This window comes from Neofelis nebulosa, chromosome 15 (genome assembly GCF_028018385.1).
Source record: "Neofelis nebulosa isolate mNeoNeb1 chromosome 15, mNeoNeb1.pri, whole genome shotgun sequence".
Classification (NCBI taxonomy): domain Eukaryota; kingdom Metazoa; phylum Chordata; class Mammalia; order Carnivora; family Felidae; genus Neofelis; species Neofelis nebulosa.
In genome coordinates, this window is record NC_080796.1 from 52,898,063 (window position 1) to 52,917,000 (window position 18,938).

Genomic DNA, 18,938 nt, shown 5'->3' on the forward strand with positions numbered 1-18,938 from the left:
AACATGTCAAATCTCCACCCCTGGGCATGATTTTTACTATTATAATGAAGGAAAAAGTCAGTGAAAGGTCAGCACAGGGGTACACCTTGGCTCAGACTGGTTTAGTTTGGTCTTTGCCACTCTTTGTAGTTGAGTCCCTCCTTTGGTAAGTACCCTGCTTCCGCATTCCCACAAGACATGTTACGCAAGAAGTGTAGGGTTTCAGCTGTGAAGAAATGCTGGATTCTGTGGTGAGGGTTGAGGGGACCTGAGTCCAGTTCCCGCTCTGTCTCAAAACCACTCATCCTAATCAAAACCAAAACGTGATCCAAGAAATCAAAAGAGGAACAAGCAATCTTTCTCATTACATTCTTCTGCCATTACCAGGTTTTTTGTTTTAATTTTATAGTAAATATTCACAAGAGATTTGTCTACATTAACTGCCTTCACCTTCCACATATCCTTTCACTTTATTCCAATATCATTTGTAATAGCTTTGACATCAATGAACTTACATGATTGATCAAGGAAAAAGAAGGTTGGGAAGAAGAGATAAGACATGAATAGAAATAAACATATGGATTGAAAAGGGAATCTTTTTTGGTGGACTGGATAATTTAAAAATTATAGCATAATACACTAAGCATAATTGCTTATAGGATTTAAAACTTTAATAGACTAAGGGTGCCTGGGTGGCTCAATCAGTTAAGTGTCCAACCGGCTCAGGTCATGAACTCACAGTTCATGAGTTTGAGCCCCCACATCATGCTCTGTGCTGACAACTCAGAGCCTGGAGCCTGCTTCGGATTCTCTCTCTGCCCCTCCCCTGCTTATACTCTCTCTCTCAAAAATAAATAAAACATTAAATTTTTTTTAAAACCTTTAATGAACTATATTGTTTTATAAACATAAATTGTAGAAGCTGACTAATTAAAGATTAAAAACTTCAAGTGTAATTCAAATATATTCCCTTTAAAAATCAACAGCCATAGATACTTCTTTTTGGGAAATGTCAATAAATCCTACCAAATTTAATATAAATATTCTGAATAAGAGAAAGGTGACTCTCACTTAAGTGGTAAAGAAAGAAAAACTCTAAATTGGTAAAATTTTTTTAGAAATGCAAAAATCCAAAATCTAATATTAGCAAATTAAATTTGCAGTGCTAAAAATATTATCCTATGATCTAAATATATATTTTGCAGAAATGAATAGAAAGCCCAAAATTAAATAATTGACTAATGTAATTCAACACAAACAAAGGAAAAATTATCTAAACATTGATAATCATCTATAGCCAGACATAAAGAAAATATACTAAGTATATAAAAGAGGCCAGAAGTAAATGTAGATATATATTATATTTAAGCATGGTAAATATCAGTTATGTAAAATGTCATTTTTCCATTACTTGTTTTTTTATTTTTCTTTTTTAATGTTTTATTTTTTATTATTATTTTTTTAATTTTTGAGAGAGGGAGAGAGACAGAGCACAAGTGGGGGAAGGGCAGAGAGAGAGGAACACACAGAATCCAAAGCAGGCTCCAGGCTCTGAGCTGTCAGCACAGAGCTCGATGTGGGGCTTGAACTCACAGACCGTGAGATCATGACCTGAGCCAAAGTCAGACGCTTAACTGACTAAGCCACCCAGGTGCCCCTCCAAAAATTGTTTTTAAAATTCAATCAAACTCCAATTCTTCTTCTTCTTCTTCTTCTTTTTTTTTTTTTTTTTATAAATTTGTCTTGCTCTTCTTCTCTCTCTCTCTCTCTCACACTCTCTCCACTTTCAATTTCTCTCTCTCTCCTCCTCCCTCATATATCTGTTTGGATGGTCAGGAAGAGACAAGAAAAAGAAAAATAAATGAGGCAGTAGGTGTTTGATCTACTGGATATAAAGATTCTATTCTAAAGACAGAATATTAAAAATAGTAGGACACTGGTCAAAAGTTAGGTGAATAAATAGCAATGAGTATGACTAAAATCAGATTATATTCATATTCATATGTATATACATGGGTGGATGTAGATATGTGTGTATACATACATACAAACATACATTTGTGTGTGTGTAATTATATATATGAGTTTGGTATAGAAAATAAATGACATTATTACAATTCAATATGGAAATTATGGAGTTGATGTTATGGAAAATTTAGATATCCAGTTCAAAAATGGAAAGATGGATTTCTATATGCTGATAAATTCCAACATGATGAAAATTTCTGTGACAAATAATTCAAGGTGGAAGAGATTTTTATATTTATTTTTTAATGCCTGAAGTAAAAAAAACAGTAACCTATAAGGAAAATATGAGCATATATTAAATATTTATAAAGAAATATAAAAAGTATGAGAAATAATATTACAACCAAAGGTAAAATACTATACAGAAAAATATTTTTCAATGTAAAATAATATATAAACAATATATACATATAAATGTGTGTATAATATATGCATAATTGACAAATTAAAAATAAAAAGACAACCCCATAAAAATTTGTATAAAATATATGAACAGCCAACTCATATAAAAGGTGTTTGAATAACAAATACATATTTAAATGTATTATAATCCTCATAATTTGCCTTGTTAATTATATACATATGTATATGTATATACTATGTAATGTCATTTTAGGCTATTGTATTAGAAAAATTAAAAGATGTGAAAAAAATCAAATGTACCTGAAGACATAAAACAATAAGGAATTTCGTTCAGTGATAGAACGTATATACTATGCAACCACTCTTGAGAACAAATTGGCAACATGTAATAAATTTTCTATTGATTCTCTGGAGTTATACTTGGTAAAATCTCTCACATGTATGCAAAAAGACATTTATAAGTATTGATGTGCTGATAAATGTTAGGCAAACAGCTCTCCCAGTATTATACCAACATAAATTTCAGTTATTATTTTTGTTTACATTAACAAGCAAGAAAAAAGTGAGAGAAATAAGACTGATGGCAGGGCCTACCCTCATTCGTCAATCTGGTGAGCGACTTCTTTGCTGAATTAGAGAATAGTTTTTAACATTGGAAGAACATTTCTTCACATTCTGTGCCATACAACATAAAGGTGACACACAACTCAGTTTATTTTAATCTGCATAATTAACATTTTCCCTTATGGTCTTAAATCTAAATATGAAATAAACACAGTAAGACGAGTCTTATCTGTAGTGTTTGCCAATGTCTATGGTATAAATATACTCACATTGGCCTAATTCAATCTAGCAATATAGCACCACTGAATGGGGATTTGGGAGAGATGTATAGTAATAAACCATTCCATAGAATTTTTATTATACACATACTATAAACATGAAAAAAAAACCTACTGGATCACAGCTAATAGCAAAATACAATATAAAAAATTAAGAAGTGAGGAGTTTGGGTCATTTATTACCTTTGTTTCTAATATAACCATTTAATTGTAAGATTATATAATTAAATTTTTTAAATTGCTATGTTTAATAATTGTTTGCAAAGTTTTTGGAATGTTGACAACTGATTTTTGGCCTGATCTAGCATACCACTATATGTAAGATTATCACTACAAAGTTTTCTGTGAATGTGAGAGAATGGAAATACATCATTTTAAAAATAATTGCAGATTGGGTGACAATAAGACAGATACAATAAAGTAATATTATTGATTATCTGTCTTGAATAAATTGATCACTTCAGTGCCTCATTTTTAGTATTGATGTGAATATTGTGACACCAAACTTGCACAAAGAACTTGCTCACTGAGGTTGAATATTTTTCAATTATTTTCTTGGAGTAAAGGATAGAAATTAATTAAGTTATTATAATTATGTAAAAACCACATTCAAGGTGGGCAACATAGTAACAAACACTATACAGGACAGAATTCAGTCATTAGCAAATTATACGTCCATTTTACTACCTCAAATATTAATAAATCCTAACTTTGATTTACACTTGTGTCAGAAATCTAGCAGTGATAAATAATAGCCTTCAATTAGAAATCACTCCTTAAGTTAGGATCCAGGATTGATTCAAATATTCAGAATTATATGGCACAGTTACCAAACAGAGGATGCCATTCCCAACAATCTCTTATGAGTTAAGTTTTCTTAAAGTATGAAGCAAAAACAAAAACAACAACAAAAAAAAATGAGAACTGTAATCTAACCTATGACTTAAGGTATGCATTTAGATTAATGACTGAAAACTAGAACAATAATTTTATTACTAATATCCATTTATTTATTTTTAATGGTACCTTCAACTGGTGATCACACTGTTTGCAGAATCTTTAGATCTTCCAAATTTGAGAATATCTTCTCTAGTGTCATGTTTTTTGAATTCTTACGCAAGTTTGTTATTCGTCATCACCCACTTATATAGGTTCTGGTTCCCAAATCTGATGCCAATATCCAATGGCTCAATATATACATTATGTATGTGCACTGCAAACTTTTATGATGGAATGTCTTAAGGAATATGGTTATAAAGATACCTTTATAAAAATCTTGAGCCATTAGTACATTGTGGGACTGGAATGACTCCCAACACAACCTTCAATAAGTTGAGGTGTATAGCACCAAATCTATAAGAAATCATCATTGATTCTTCTCTTTCTTGCACAATCTACATGCCACCCATCAAGAAGCCTTTTTCCATATATCCAAAGCATGTTCAAATCTAGCCACTTCTTAATATGCCCTATACTAATCTAGGCATCATCATCTTTTATTTTGGTTTATTTCAAGAGCTTTCCTGACTCTACTTTGTTTTTCTTTTACCACCATCATCCCTTACCTGGATCTCAGACACAATTACAACTATCCAAAGGCAGTCTATCTAAGTATTATGAAATAATAATAGTTTCTCATCACCTAACCTTGTGTGATTGGTCATTCAGCTGCTATCTGCGTACTACTTTTCATTTCTTCTCATTCTCCTCGAGTAGATGTAGCCGGTTTGCTGCCCTTCAAATGCTCCCTTCCTTTTCTCCCCTTATGCCTATTAGCTGTTCTCTCTGAGTGAAATGCTCTCTTCCACAGAATATTTAAGAGCCTGCTGCCTTATCATTCATGTCTCAGCTTAATTTTTAATAAATGTTTGCTTTATAAATGTATCTAGTTGGCTGTACAGACTCAACTGATGAATAATAATTGCTTAGCATACATTTTAGTATCCTTATCTTTACACTGTTCTGACAGAACTGGAGAGATGATTACAATCCAGAATGGGAGTCTTATTCCAGTAGTCGTAATTACCTTACAGAGATGTAAAATTTAAATGAGAAAACATATACAATTACAATACAATAATAAGCATCAATAATTATCTTTTTCCTCTTTAAACCTCTTCTCAGATGCTATGCAGAAAATGAAATAATACTGCGGTCACTGGAATTCAGAGATGCATCTTCAGTTCATATATAAGGATTGGAATGGGCCCATGATAAAGAGGACTAAATAGTTCAGACTTGTGATCATACTGACCAACACTCCTTCTTGTACTAGTCCTCAGTTAACGTAAAGAAAGTGTGAAATGGAAACATTCTTAATTAAATAAATGAAGACACTTGTGATCCTTTGCACACATATTTCTTAAGTACCTACTGTGCTTCAGGCACTATTCTAGGTGAAAGAAATGCCAAATAAAGTATGAATAGCATGATTACTGATTTAATAACTTCAAATTTTTATTTCTAAATCTCAGCATGTATTTGTAAAAGTGATAAAAATCAAAGTGTCATTGGATGAGATTCTGGTTGTGAATGAGCTATACAAAAAGCATGAAATCTAAAAACAAAAGAGCTATGTCATCCTGAGATCCATTAAAATGATCTAGTTTTATGAAAGGTGTGTCTCTTTATATGTAATAGAGGTTATCCTGGGTTGCACACAGTATTTCTCTCTGAAATCACTATGGAAACTGCCACAATAGATTATATAAACTCCATGACCCTCTATTATAACACTTTTATTTTGTGTGTAGAGTTTTTTTTTTTTTCCTTCTTGCAAACCTTTCAATGCAGCATTATCAGGAAGTATTCACATATCCCTATAAATCTATTAAAGAAAATAATTAAAATAAGTTCAATTTTAGAAGAAGAAAGACTTTGAACTTTGAGACTGATTAAATTCTGGACAATTTTCCTTCCATTTTGAGTTTGAAGGACATGAGTGATTTTTCTTTGAAATTCTGTTCTTTTTGAGAACAACCAATACAATTTTTGTCCTTGACCAAAGGTGTCATTAATGAGCGAATGACAGAGTGAAGGAGCCCACAGAACAAGGCAACACAAGAACACTAATGAACAATCTACCCAGGCCGTGACTTGGTGATGGAGAATCATTAATTCGTAATATGTACAGATATAAGCAAAGTTTTCCGTATCTTATTTTCCATTAAAAACCTTTAACAAACCATCCAAACGGAGTTTAAGTAGAGAATGATTGCCTGAACCACTTTTCGAACTTGAAAATCAGATAAATTCAAAAGCAATATTTCTCTTCCCTGTGTGCTTTATATTCTAAATTGTAAGTATAATACAATCGGTCTTAAAATGTCAGTTGGTTTTGAAGCCACTATTGCTCCCTATCACGTTTTCACTTTTATTTCTCTGTGTGTATGTGTGTTTTAAGTGGGACTTTTTTTTTTTTTAACATTTATTTATTTTTGGGACAGAGAGAGAGAGAGAGAGCATGAATGGGGGAGGGTCAGAGAGAGAGGGAGACACAGAATCTGAAACAGGCTCCAGGCTCTGAGAGGTCAGCACAGAGCCGGACGCGGAGCTCGAATTCACGGACCGTGAGATCATGACCTGAGCCGAAGTCCGACACTTAACCAACTGAGCCACCCAGGCGCCCCAAAGTGGGACTTTTTAAATAAAAATGTGATATTTCTATAGTTTAATATTTTTATGGTTTACATTCCATCATCTTAAACTCTGGCCTGAGTCACTATTTTAAGACTGAATGTTGGTAATGTTTCAAATGTAAATCTTTAAGTTGATAATTCCATGTCAGTAACCTGTGATATGTTAAGTATCTTTATGAGCCATGATAAATAGAGGAAAGTTTGTATCTGACAAATTTTAAAACCTGTTCTCTTAATCATGGCACTCATTACCATACTTTAGACAGACCTTGTTTTCTCCACTGAATTAAAATAATTATCTCCCCCCCGCCCCCCAGTAAGGATATTTTTAAAGGAAAAATAATGTTGGATTGAAAATAAACATACAGATCAGTCTACATGTCCATTGCTAGTGGCTCCTGATGTCTGCATTTTGGAAAATATATATAAATTAATATCCAGTTTTACAGCATGTCAAGATATCATAATAACTTGGGAATACATAGCTTAATTTTCAGTTAACTCTATAGCTTGATTGGGGTCCCAAGTGCAATAGAATTTATGTAACCCTAATCTATATAGATTATTCTTGTTAAGGGGAGGCCACAAACTTCATCTCAGATTATCTCCTTTTAAGCAGATTGCAATTATTTTCATGATATTTAAAACCTTGTAAGGGACTACTCCAACTGGGAATTTTATAAATTTTTCCATAAATAATTTTTTAAATGTTTGTTTATTTATTTTGTGAGATATAGAGGGCACAAGCAGGAGGAGGGGCAGAGAGAGAGAGGGAAAAGAGAATCCCAGCAAGCTCAGTGCAGAGCCCAACATGGGGCCTGAAACCAAAAATCTCAAGACCACCACCTGAGTCGAAATCAAGAGTTGGATATTTAACCAACTGAGCCACCCAGGTTCCCCATTTAAAAAAAAAAAAATGTTTGTTTATTTATTTTGAGAGAAAGAAAGGGAGTGCAAAGAGAAGGGAGAGTCTAAATGTCACTTTTTAAAAGACTTGTAATTTACAGAAAAAGCAATAATTATCATGCTTGTCAAAATAAGGACTAAATATAAAACTCAATAAAATTTGAAACAACATTCAAAAGAGTACATTATCTAAAATTTTATCACTAATAAGCAGTGGCTTTGTTGGAAGTGATTTTAAATTCAACCCAGCACAGCATTGAGATGTAGCTAATGCATTACATGTGTTCTCATTTTCCCAATTTGAGTGAGTTAATTTCTTATTCTATGAATTTGGAATTGGGCAATGATAACTAAAGTGTTACAGTAATGCCTTTGTGGTTATCTTGGTAAACAGGAGATAATGTGACTTAATTACAGTTCATTGTTTTTGTCCTGATGTTAAGTAAATACAAATTTTATTTAAAAAAAATTGTTGCTACCAAGCTAAAAATAACTGAACAAAATACATATTCACACCTTCCTTTGAAAATCTATAAATGAGTTTCATAAGAAAAAGAAACTTACCATAGACATAAACATTATGTAGCTGTGTGTGTTACAAGGGCAGTTTTAAACTAATACTGTCTCTAGCTAACAGGAAGCTAACAGTAAGAAGAGCACCTCCAGGTGATATTCTGATTGATTTGTGATTGATTTAAATTTCAGCAAAACCTCTGATTTCTGCCTCTACTGATCCTTGCTCATTCGTTCGTTTGTGCTTTATTCTTATTGCCCTGTTACCATTGGTTGGTGAACAGTAAATAATGAATAAAAGTTTGCTGACTAAATAAATTGCACTCAGAACCTGTTGCAAGTCATTTAAACTCCTATCAAGATTCGCGGGGCGCCTGGGTGGCTTGATCGGTTAAGTGTTCGACTTCGGCTCAGGTCACGATCTCGCGGTCCGTGAGTTCGAGCCCTGCGTCGGGCCCTGTGCTGACAGCTCAGAGCCTGGAGCCTGTTTCAGATTCTGTGTTTCCCTCTCTCTCTGCCCTCCCCTGTTCATGCTCTGTCTCTCTCTGTCTCAAAAATAAATAAACGTTAAAAAAAAAAATTAAGATTCTCTTACACCCTGCAACTAATAATAACAAGCAACAAATAGTTACAATATCACATTATCGGCCATTCAAGGGAAGCATCAGTCACATAATGCAGATATCTTCAATGAAGGTAAATTGAAATTTTTTGAAAGAGATTTTAGAGACTGCCAGTATGGGAATTCTATATACCACTATGCTTAGCAATGATCCTAGCAGAGCCAAGAATTCCTGCCCTGTGTCCCAGAAGACCCTAGACTGTCCAGAGTTGATTAAACCAGGGGTGGGACCTGGAGACAAACCAGGCTGACTGGATTCCCTGAAATGAAGTTTTGGAAATGGGATATAAAAAACTTAGTTGTTTGTGAGGAGCTAGAAGATTAGGTGGGCTAAGGAGCTAAGAATGCCATCTAGGGAAAGAGATATGACTGATCATGGGAAAGCCAATGAGCGAGTGCGCCTGTAGTCTTCAGAGAGGATTAAATGCAACAATGCAGGGAAGGAGAGCATCTAGCCCACTGGAGCCCCAGGCAGAAGACACAGAGGTAATGATTTTTCGGTTCCCAGAAGGCCCACCAATACTTCTGCTTTTAAATTGGGGGAAATGCTAATGTTTTTTTTGGATGATCTCCTCCTTTTTAGTGTTAAAGCTTGATTTTTTTCTCCTTTTAAATAAAATGAACCAAATTAAAAATACACTTGTAGAAAAATGCAATGTGAACAGATTTCTTCAATAACTTGTACTTGTTAAGTGACACTGTTTAATTCAAGGTAAGATCTGAATACTGTGAACTGTACTGAATTCTGCCGCATCAGGCTTTTTTGAAGCAGTGCTGAAAGCCTGCTTTAAAAATCTGGGCACATTTGGAATTATTTAGAGCACAGGCACCTTTAGTTTGGCAAGAATACAAGGTAAAGACTTCCTGGGGGAACTTACTCTTGGAATGTGCTGCATCTAGTGTCAAAAGACACTGAGATCTGTGAATAAAATGCCATCAACACTAGTCTTGCCCTAACTCCTCATCTAACCTCAGTAAAAAGCCTAAAATCCTACAAAAGCGGGTATTTATATACCCTTCTCTGGTTATTGCCCTTTAATCCTCATACAGAAATAAAATTAGAAATAAAATGTACAATTTTGTTCCTATCCCTCTTCCTAAGCCCTTTAAAAACTTAATACAGGAGGAAGCTAGAGCCATGGTTTTATATAAAATATGAACTACTACTTGATTTAAGCAAAATATATTGTTTTGTCTTACTTAATTTCTTTTCACAGTTTGAACTGTTGTAAGACCTCCCTTTGAGGAGTGCCATTACCATCTTTGGTCCCCGAGCCTGTGGCAGATCACTAATATGGGAAAGCATAACTCAGCTAACTAGGCAGAAGACCCCATGTCATGCACGAGCATACTGTTGAAATCAGGAATATATTGCTTTCGTTGTGACCATAGATCTGAGGAAATTGCTTTAAAGCTGTGTTTCCTGATTTGATTACCCTAAATTTTACACTGTTGTGCACAAGTGTCTGGAGAACAATTGCATGCATTTATCATCTCCATTTTAAAAGTATTAGGTATCTTGGAAGCATCTGAACCCTCCCATGGAAAAATGCTATGCAAGGTACCGCCCAGGGCAATATGTGCTAATATATAATTATTCTGCTGAAATTCATGTTGAAAGACAGTACCCTGCTTTGAGAGACTCAGAATTATTCTCTTTTCCAATCTCACAACCTCTGCTTTTGTGTAAGACTTCATCAGTTGAAGTGTGCAATTGTACAATACTATTTTAAGCATTTTACAAATTCCAAACTGGGGGGAAAGCAACTTTCCAGGCACACAAACTCTTACTTATGACAGAACATGGATTTGTAAGTAAGCAGTTGCTAGAGAGGTTGCTGCCAGAAAAGTGACAAATAGGGAAACCAATTTGACAATAAATTTCATATTAAAAAAAAAAAAGACCAATGGGAGTCACTGAAGAATAATCAGAAGAATTTACTTTTAAATTATGCTTTCCTTTATAATTTTAATAAAATCTAATCAGAGCTGGGTTATCTTTCTGAGTCTAAGTTTTCTTTGTTTATGCTTTTTCTTCTAATTATTTGAAAGGAACACATCTGTTTATTAAAAAACAGAAGAAACTTAACAACTATAGCATCTTCCAGGCCAGGACCAGGAGAGGTGGGCATGGGGTCAGAGAGGAGCCAATTCCGATTTACATCACCAAATTCCCAGGCTCTGGGTTCCTAAGGATCAGGGCAAAGGATGTTTAGCCTTTCCAACTTTTTTTGGAGGGCCCTGGAATACATATGTATTCATTTCTCCAAAGACCAAAACAGCTCTTGATTTTGCAATATCCAGAGAAAGATGGGCCAGTATATGCAAGTAACAGGTACTTTCCCTGTGAATCTAATTGATAACAACGGCATTCCAGAAATCTCTACTATTAATATATGATATGACTAAAACAAGGCCTTATCTCCTTAAATGTGTGTGTGTGTGTGTGTGTGTGCGCGCGTGCGCGTGTAAAAACACAAATAAGCATAGCTGTATATATGTTAGGAGGTAATAAACTTTTCTTTGTAGAAATTCTTCATATAGAGGGAAAAAGAGGGTCAAGGAAAAAAAATGTGACAGGTGGTGTTTAGACCCCCTTGCTAATGAAAACTCTAAGGGTCAATCTGTGCCGGGGTGAGGATCAGTGAGCATGTGAGCTATAGCCATATGAGGAAGAGTGATCTAGAATAAATAAGTTAAAATAAAGGGGAATCATTCAAGGAAGATTCTATACAAATTATTTCCTCTCAACTGTTAAAAAATACTAATTTTCCAGGTCTAAAAAAAAAAACAACAACAACCCAGGTTTAAGGTCTTGGGCCTTAATGGCAGTGGAAACAGCATGGAAATAATTGTTTTCCCGTCAAAATGGAAAAAAAAATTATTTTGATTATTTTTATTACTTTTTGGAGAGAATATGCAATAAAAGGGAAGTTTGAGTTTGAGAACAGGGCATTTGAGTGTAGTCCAATGTTTATTTTTGAATGATTTTTTTACTGAGAAAAAATGTTTAAATGTATCTTTGTCCTTGAATAGAAATAATGAAAATGTTCTTAATTTACATGTCAATATGCTGATTTTGTTTCCTATTTGTTTGATCTGATAGTCCATATGTATTTACTAGAGTGCCACACTGAGTGGTTTAAACAATAGAAATTTATTCATTCACAGTTCTGGAAGCCAGATGTTCAAGATGAAGCTATAGCTAGGATTGGTTTCTTCTGAGGACCTCTCTCCTGGGCCTATAGATGGTCATCTTCTTCCTGTGTCTCACGTGGGCTTCCCCCAGTGAGTGGCTGTGTCCTAATCCCCTTCCCCTAAAGGACACCACCCTATAACATCATTTAACCTTAATTATCTCTTTAAAGACCCAAACTCCAAATACAGTCACATTCTGAGGTATTGAGGGTTAGGATTCCATCATATAAATTTGAGAGGGGGGCACAATTCAGCCAATATCACTATACTATTTCTTTCCATAGTGTATTTTCATCTGCAAATTCTAATTTTTTTTTTAGGTCTGGAAAATATGCTCAAATTATTTAAGAATATCACCTTCAATATTTCTAATACACACTTTCATATTATTATACAGATAGTTGTGCATGAAATTCCTCCCTGTCCATTGAAATCTAAACTATTAACCGGGATGGAAAATAAATATCATACATGTATGTATATATACGTGTATAAGTGCATGTAAGCTGTAATAGACAAGAAAAGGGCTAAAGAAAAATATTCATATTTCATGAACAGATTGCAAAGTATTGTTATGTTCTCAGTCCTGGTGTGCTTTTCAGAAATCGCACTCTCTCCCAGTAGTGTAGATGGCATATGAAAAAGACTTTTATATTAGTGAATTTGTGTTCCACCATTTCATGAAGAAACCAAGCATGATTTCTTTTTAACTATCGTCTATTTAGACATTGATTCGCTTTACCTAGAAAACCTTCTTTCTAATTAAAACTCTAAAAGAAATCATAAGGGAAATCATAATCACAGTAGAGAACATGAGAAGAACACTGTTCAGGGTAAGGGTCAATTTTAATCACCTATCTCATTGGCTACTTCTTGTAGTTACAGATGCCTGCGCAAAACTGTCTCTCCCTCTCCACCTGAACTTCATTCACCCACCCCTCTTTACATTGTGTTTTGTATAGGTCAAATTCTAGGCTTTAAAATCACGTTATCAGCAAAAAGCATCATAAAGTCTTTGAATCATTTCACCTTCCCAAGCTCAGTTATTTTGTCAAAATACTTATAGAATTGTTTTAGAAATAATTATCAAAATACCTTTTAGCTAAAATGGGAACAATAATTATTGTAAAAACATTTGAGGAACTACAACAACATGGAAACAAAATCTCTGGGATGAAGATAAAATATGGGCTATTTTAATTTTATCTCCAGCCTTGCCCCAGGCACTATCTGACAAGGTAAGGTGAGGTTATGGCAATCGGCAAGAGAAAGTCCCCAATTCTCCTCTCTCTTTCTACTTCGTATTTCTTAAACATTAAACCGTGGAAATATCAGAACCCTACAGTGACTGAATTTCAGACTTGGGATGCCTCTGAAGTCTCTTCTTATCAGGGGACAAATGCAGGGTCAGCAGGTTCATGCTGCACATTTTCAAGGGAAAGAAACTCAAATACTTTATGCTACTAAAAATCTATCGCTTTTTAACCTTTCACTTTTGGTGTAATTTGGTGAAACCACATGTAATTTGATTTGATTGCAACAGAGTGTAAAATTGCATTTTTTGTTTCCCTTTGTTATAAAAAAGGTATATATGTTTGACGGGGATGGCAGCGAAGCTGAGGCAGGGAGGAAGAGTGGGGTGCAGGCAGGGAGGGCTATGTTTACCACATTGAGTCCTGTACTCCCTTTGTACCACAACTTTCTTGTCTACACTCGCCCCCATTTCCCTTCTCTTGCCTGCACGAGCGAGAACTGCTGTTCAGTGACCAAAGGTTACAGGACTGTCTAACCACTTATTAATTTATAACACTATTCCTCAAATTGTCTTTCATACTTCATCGTGTGCACATGGTCATTATTGCTTCAAAAGCTAATGATGCTATAAAAATATCTATGGCTTAAGAAGGACACTATCTAAATAAAAAAGTCACAAACAACTCTGGAATATTGTAATGTCAGCAGGCTCAGCACCTGAGGACCTGAGAATAGACACTGCATGCGTTTTGGTGTTCTATTATATACAGGGTTGTTCTTTTGTGGTTTCACGGCAGTTATTTCCAAGCCTTGTCTTTCTCCGAGGTGAGATGAGAAACAGGCTGGGTGAGTAATTGTTTTGTTTGGATCGTTGCAGACCTTCTCTAAGTCAGAAAAATGGATGTGATGACCTCAGGAAATTCCTTCAGGTCTTATTGTCCTAGAAAATCAAATATATTGCAAGCAGCCAAATCCATAGCAAAAAAATTAGCATTGTAAATATACCCATTTTCTATACACACTGCATTCATGTTGTTTTATACAAGGGAATATTAGCTTATTAGCTAATCTAATTTTCTCGTGACATAAAATTGTTTCTTTTGCTAGCATGCATGTTTCAGATTCATGCATACTACGGTGTGTAATTACCAATGATATATTTTTTATACAGCAAGTGACATCATCCATTTTTTATTATTTTTTTTACCCCAGAGGACAATAAACAGTTACACACTTACCTATGCTGATCATACTGTTTACACATGGCAGGTGCTGACGTAGTTGTAAACTGGAAGATAAGAATTAAAATGCAACACCACAAGTTAGAAATGTTGCTGAGGCTGTCCTGCTAAAATAAAATCTAATATTTTAACATACCATATGATACCTTCCAGTAAAATAAAATTACGCTTAAACAAAAAAATATATTTATTTTATTTCCTATTAAAGGGATTAAGTAATTAAAAAATATATTTAATGTTTATTTTTGAGAGAGAGAGACAGAGCCAGAGTGGGAAGGAACAGAGAGAGAGGGAGACACAGAATCTGAAGCAGGCTCCAGGTTCTGCTCAACGCAGAGCCTGACACAGGGCTGGAACTCATGAATCAGGAGATCATGACCTGAGCCAAAGTCAGAGGCTCAACCAACTGAGCCACCCAGATGCCCCATAAATAATTATTTTTAATAACATTTACTTGCTCACATGCTCACTTGCTCACTTGCTCTCCTTTCTTGAGAGTAAAGGAATGAATCTTGAACTTTCAACACACATCTATAATGTTTCCCATATTGTCCAGTTGGAATCCTTTTTCCTGAGTTCTCTGCTTATCATTTTTCTTCATCTTTATGGTAGCATTCTCTCACAAAGCCAAAAAAAAGAAATGAAAAAAGAATTTCAGGAATAATTTTGTTTTTTAATCTGGGAACAATAGAAATTAGTGTAGCAGACCTCTCTCTCTCTCTCTCTCTCTCTCTCTCGCCCCCCCTCCCCCGCTCCGCTGCCTCTGTCTGTGTATATGTGTATTTGTCTCTCTGTCTTTCTTTTTCTCTTTCATTGAATAAGTTCAAATGGCAAAGAGATTTCTCAACTACATTCTCCAAAATGTGTGACAATCTTCATACAATACTAGTAATTCCTGTAATGTGCACTATTAAAATATATGAAATAAGAATGTGTTTTCCAAAAGCCAGAAATACATAATAAGAGGAGCCCTGGAACTAATGACAACAATATACATTAAAACCCCCTCTAGAGTTTGAAGCCTGATTTGAGCTCTGGTATCTGCAGCAGGTAGGTGCCTGCAGCCCAGTGCAATGGGGTGGGAGATGGTTAGAGATCAGCCAGCGGAAACCTGTTTAAGCTTTTTAGTTGCTGTCGCACTTTTGTTGGCCTGCCCTGTAAGAAAGACAGTAGTAACAGCTCAAACTATTCATCCAGTTTGTAAAAACCAGTGCAGACAAACAGTAGCTGTCAGGCACTTTCTCTTCCACTAGAGTTCCTCCAAATACTAAGTCCTCAGCATTATCACTTACAAAACTGTCTCCTCCAAATCCTTCCTTTTCCTAAGACGTTAAGTTGGAACACTCTTCTGAGGAGTTCCCTTCTCTCTGGGATCTTCGCTTCTCAAGTAATGTTTGAATTTGGTCTTTTTATGTCTTACGATGGATTTTATTTTTTATAATTTATCTGTTTTTTTCCAATTATTCTTGGCTATCTATAGTAGGTAAAATAAAATAAAATAAAATAAAATAAAATAAAATAAAATAAATCTCCACATCCAAAACCTCAAAACAGTGAATGTGTTATTATATGGCAAAAACTACTTTGCACATGTGATTATACTAAGGGTCTTGAGATGTCGAGATTGCCATGGATTATAGAGGTGGACCACTATAATTGCTAGGGTCTTTATAAGGAGAAGGCAATGTGACCACAGAAATAGTACCTGGAGTAACGTAGCCAAGATGAATGCAGCCACTAGGAGCCAGAAGAGGCACGGAATGGAATCTTGGCTACCGGCTCCAGAAGGAACCAACTTGGCTGACACCTTGACTTTCAGAAAATCATTGAAAGTGCTTTTGGACCTCTGCCCTCCGGAACCATAAGAGAATATATCTGTATTGTTTTAAGCCACCAACTCTGTGGCAATTTGTTACAGCAGCATTTTAAAATTAATATACTATTCTTGGTGGTCTGTATGATTTGGAAGAAAGAGGAAAACACTACCATGCAAACTAGTAATGACAATTACCAGTCACATCAAAGCAAGCACAGGATCCCCTTCAGTAGAGTGAGAGGAGGTAGGAGGTAACTGCAGAGACCAAAAATTGTCAGCAAATACACATGTCAAAAAAGGGTAGCTCCCCCATCTTTAGTGAAAGTCAGAGCAAACAAGGCTGTATGTGACCAGGGAATTCTGGAGAAATTCTCTAAGGTTCCAGTTTGGTTACAAACACAAAAATTTAATAGAAACTCAAAGACCAAATGATACCATAATGGTCAAGACCTTGAAAAGAGATCTGGCAAACATATGCTCTCAGAAGGGCAGAGGCTTACTCTGAAGAAAAGATAATGCAAATTTATTGAGCAGTTAATAACACCAGTTAAGGGAAAGAAAAGGATCTAATGGAAGGGATGGGTAGAGAAAACTGACACAAGCAAAGATTTATGAGCAAAATAGAATACTCATCTAAAAGTGGAAGATAGGGAAATGGCTCACCGAGAAGGCAAAGCCCAGCCAATTCCAGCCAGACAAAAATAAACCTAGGATGCAAGACAAAAATCATCTCTTTAAGAATGGATGCAAGTGAAGATTAAAATAATATACAGTTGTTACAAGAAATAAAAACGAAAATAGAGTGAATAAGTCCCAAGGGACAATAAAATGACCAAAAATATTTGAAAAGTTTGACTTAAAACTTTATTTGAAAACTTAACTTTTTAATTTTTATAATTAAAAAAATTGTTTTTAGTGTTTATTTTTGAGAGAGAGAGAGACAGAGTGAGAGCTGGGGAGGGGCAGAGAGAGGTAGGGAGACTCAGACTCTGAAGCAGGCTCCAGGCTCTGAGCTTTCAAGACAGAGCCTGATGTAGGGCTTGAACTCAGGACATGGACTATGAGATCATGTCCTGAGCCGAAGTAGGACTCTTAACTGACTGAGCCACCCAGGCGCCCATGTTTTTGTGGGGTTTTTTTTATCTTTTTATTTTTTTTAAATTTTTTTTCAACATTTTTTATTTATTTTTGGGACAGAGAGAGACAGAGCATGAATGGGGGAGGGGCAGAGAGAGAGGGAGACACAGAATCGGAAACAGGCTCCAGGCTCCGAGCCATCAGCCCAGAGCCTGACGCGGGGCTCGAACTCACGGACCGCGAGATCGTGACCTGGCTGAAGTCGGACGCTTAACCGACTGCGCCACCCAGGCGCCCCTGTGGGGTTTTTTTTAATTTTTATTTGAAAACTTTAAAGTAGACAACTTATTTAGAATAAAAAAAAGTGGCGAAAAATGTTCAAAAATAATATTTAGAAAAAGCAGGATATGAAATGACTCCTAACCAAATTTAGAAATTGTAAATATATATTAAATTAAAAATACATAATTAATATATAAATAAAATAAACATATATAAATAAAAAATATATATCTATAAAATTGGGCTCCAAAAGACAAAATAAAAAGCAGAAGAGATTTTATTGAAAATTATAATACCATCCATCCCACCCTACCTCTGCCAACACACTACTCTGTACTAATTTACTACCCTAGCCTAAATTCTGTTTAGAATTCTTTACTATTCGAAGCTCCCAAAGTTAAGTTTGCTTTTTCCTGTCAATTCTTCATAGATTTGTTGTCTCTTTGTCTAAAAAATATAAAAACTGCCTTGATCATTTCTTTAGATCTCAATTCCATTATCGGGCTTCCGTGCACAGGTAATAAAACTGTGTGTGTGTGTGTGTGTGTGTGTGTGTGTGTGTGTTTTCTCTTGTTAATCCATTTCATACAGATTTAATTCTTAGTCCACCTGGAAGAATTTGAGGGTAGAGAAGAGTTTCCCCTACCCTTCAACAGCAACATTTATATACTCAATACTTTAGGATCATCAAGAAAGAAAACGTGAGTCAACCTTCATTCAGCTATATTAACTTCAAGTTAAGGCTACAGGAAAATAGTTCTGGAGATAAACAGACTCAGGGACTATTTTTCCCTTGATATTTCCAAGAATATCTACCAGGGAATAAGTTCAGCTCACCAAAAAACAAATCAAAATCTTTGGCATGATATCTGAGAGTGACAATGAACATTTTATTTATAGCACTAATTTTTAAAATGTGGATAAATCACAAAATGATATATATAATTTTTACCATGACAATAAAGAAATAATACAATTAAACAAAATATTGGAGATGGTAAAGACTAATAAGTATACTTGAGTTTAGAAAGTTCCACCCTAAGATAATACCAGAGGACTTATATCGTCATTTAGCCTTGAATAAGAATTCGTGGAAATGATAAAATTGCAAAGTAAGCCAGTCCTCATAATCATATAAAGTTTGTATATAACATCATAAATAAGTGGTAATTTAATAGC

At 34.9% G+C, this 18,938-nt stretch overlaps 1 long non-coding RNA gene across 1 annotated transcript in view; it reads right to left on the bottom strand.

The window, feature by feature from the left end:
* Positions 1-14,581: 14,581 nt before the first annotated feature.
* Positions 14,582-18,938, bottom strand: part of LOC131495668 (uncharacterized) — a 209,508-nt gene continuing 205,151 nt past the window's right edge. Inside the window, exon 3 of the long non-coding RNA XR_009254058.1 lies at positions 14,582-14,631. This is a non-coding gene — a long non-coding RNA (uncharacterized LOC131495668). The remainder of the gene's footprint in view (positions 14,632-18,938) is intronic.